Here is a 3,130-nt window from a genome sequence, read left to right as displayed (position 1 = left end):
AGGGGCCCACCAGGCCCCCTGCCGGCTGTGAGCGGAACTGCACCCAAGGGGAAAGTGCTTAAAGAGTGGAAAGAGACTGCTTACTTGGCTTTCTGGTATTGTTTGTTGTTGTTACCATTGTTGTTGATTGTTTGCCTTGTTATGCATAGACATACTAGTAAAGAACTGTTATTCTTTTTCCCATATCTGTGCCTGAAAGCCCCGTAATTTAAAAGTTATAATAATTTGGAGGGTAGGGGGTTATATTTTCCATTCCAAGGGAGGTTCCTGCCTTCCTTGGCAGGCACCTGTCTTTCAAACCAAGACACACAGGCAGCAGGAAGCACTGCTGCCAGAACCAAAATCAAGACAAAGCTCCAAACTATGTAACAGACTTGAAATACAGATTAGAGGAGGTCCAAAGGTCACCTACTGGTTCAAATCAGTCTTTCTTTGCCCCTGAAATGATTCCATTCCAAGCTTACCTGTTGTAGTGCTTTGGTGTGTTTCCTCCCCTCCCCTCCCCTCCCCTCCCCTCACCTCATTCTTTTCATTCCTCTCCTCTCCTCTCCTCTCCTCTCCTCTCCTCTCCTCTCCTCTCCTCTCCATTAAAAGAGACATTTTCACATGCCAGAAAAGGCAGGTGTGAGAATGCAAAGCATCATCCAGCAACACAAAGCAAGGGGATAAACATAAACAGAACATTTTAGAAGCTCCACCAGCTAATGAGAGGGCAAAAGTCAGCCTGGAGTTAAGGATGCCACCTGTTTACTGCATCACTGCTTTGTCCCCAGTAAGCCAGAGCAGAACGTCTGGGATGGAAAAGTGTTAAAGACTGACTCAACTATAATTAAAAACAAAATACACCTATAACAGATGGATGCTGGCAGTGTCAGTATTTAATATGGCTATGGTGAGAAGCACGTCACTTCCTGGCACATCACTTCCTGCCTGCTGATGGAGGAGTCAGTACCAGGCTACCAGGCTGCACATTCAACATGCAAATGTTCATCTGTTGCAAACGTTCATCTGTCAGTCACGACCAGAAATGATGATGGTCCAGAAATGAGGATGCGGCCTCAAAGCCAGTTGATATCCAGGGGTCTCTTGCTGAAAGCATCTTTTCCCAGTAAAGACTCTTCTGTGCCAGCACATGCTGAGGGGCAACTCCAGCAAGCTGCTCTGATGTGGGCCAGTCTTCTTCTTTGTGCCTCCTTACCCACATCTAGAACCGTAAGGAACTGGCTGTTATGATCCAATTTAAACACAGAAGAGCAGAGGAAACTAAGTCTCTGCAAATAAAGCAGATAAAATCTAGAAAGGTTCAAAATATACCCAAAACCATTATTAAAACCAAATGATGTTAGATGTTGTTGCCAAAAAATTGATATATTTTATTTAATAGCAAAAGAGGCAAAGAGAAAGAAAGAGAAAAGAAAGAAAGAAATAGAAAAATAAGTGTGTATTGGGGGTGGGGGGACAGGGAGAGAATGACAGGGGTTAGGTGGAAGCATATCACCCATCCGAGGGTCCCAATGACATCTCGTTGCACCCCTCCATCTGGTCTGCTGGTGGTGAGGGTCCCCCGCTGCTGCGCCATGCCACCCCACGCCATGCCACACCAAAAAGTATAGAATCCAGTGGATTAATATATGTTTTGGGCAGGTGGGAATGCCCACATTGCCTCCCTTGCAGGCGGCCAGTTTGGCACTGTCCCTTGCAACATTGTGGATCTGTTGCTTCATGTTGCAGTGCTCTGGTGCAGGGTCTGGGGACTCCTTGGGCCCCCATGGTCTTTGATGGGCAATGACACTCCCTTCTGCTGTGGATGCACCTTCTCCCAGGGTGAAGGACCCCACAGCTGAGCTGGTCTGCACATTGGAGGATGGGCACTCACTGCCTCTCACCAGAGGCTTCTTCACCACACGCCCAAAGCTTCTTTCCCCCACCCTTTGGTGCGAGGGCCTGTTTGAACATGGCTGGCTGAAGGTGTTAAGCTTGTGCTATTCTTCTCCCCCAGCCTTGAATTGTTACTTTATCTTATCTTCATCAGCGAGCAGTGTAGGGCCTCAGTCAAGACCCCATTCAGGGTGTGGTGGTCTTCTCTGCAGCCTTTGTAATACAGCTTTTGCTACAATAGGCAAAAGTCCTTCATGAAGATGTTTAAGTCATAAACTATAGTATTTCAGTCTGGCATTGAGAAGGGGAATCTCACCTTAGAGGCTGTGTGTGGAGCCAAACCACACCTGACATCCCAAACAGCCAGCTGAGTGAACAGAGATCCAGTGTCTGATCCTCCATGACTCCCTGGTAGGCTGGGAACAGACAGGAAGTAGTGTCAAGCCTTGAAGGCTGCATGGCATTTTTACCTTGGACCATACATGTGCAATATGTCCATGTGCACATTCCAAAAGGCTTCTGACAACACAATTCTCACCCTGTTGTAGCAGTAGGTGATAGGGAATAACTCTAAGCGTGTGTCTTTATCCTTTCCCAGTTTTCCCATTTTCTCCAACTTCTATGTCCAGCTATGCATTTCCCTTCTTCCACCCCACCTCATCTCCATCTTGTCTCCTCCCCTGAAAGCACCTCCCTACTCCCTACTTTCACTCCCAGCACAGAATAAACACAAAAGGTTGGAGCTGCCACCTCTAACAGGCCAAATTAAGGACCAACTTCCCTGTAGCATCTGCCTGAGCACAGGCCTCTCCTCAGAGCACAGGAAGCTTTGGTGGCCCACCTTGCTGGAGAAAGCAGCAACATGGCAGAAGGTGGTGAAGCATGTCCCATCCAGCAGCTCATTACAGCAGTCTGGGCTCTGCTGCACCGGGACAGCTGCTGGAGCTGCCTGGGATGCAGGGATTCACTTGTTGGGGTGACCCAGCCCACTGCAGGGCTGGGGTAGCGTGCCAATCAATCCCAGCCCATCCCCTGGATCGAGTTCCCCGAAGAGTCAGACTCAGAGGGTGGCTCAGAAGCCTAAGCTGCACCCCCTAGGCGGACCCCGGGTCCAAGCCACCTCCCCCAGTTCGGGAAAATTCTCGGTTACTCGGCCATTCATTGGTTCTGTTATAACTCTGGCCTCTCGGTTTATCCCAGTGGCTCTTGTTACATTGTATCCTCTCCCTGGCTTATAACTCATTGGTTGTTT

The sequence above is a fragment of the Corvus brachyrhynchos genome, unplaced genomic scaffold (assembly GCF_000691975.1).
Source record: "Corvus brachyrhynchos isolate BGI_N302 unplaced genomic scaffold, ASM69197v1 scaffold444, whole genome shotgun sequence".
NCBI lineage: Eukaryota > Metazoa > Chordata > Aves > Passeriformes > Corvidae > Corvus > Corvus brachyrhynchos.
This window is presented reverse-complemented; position numbering follows the sequence as displayed.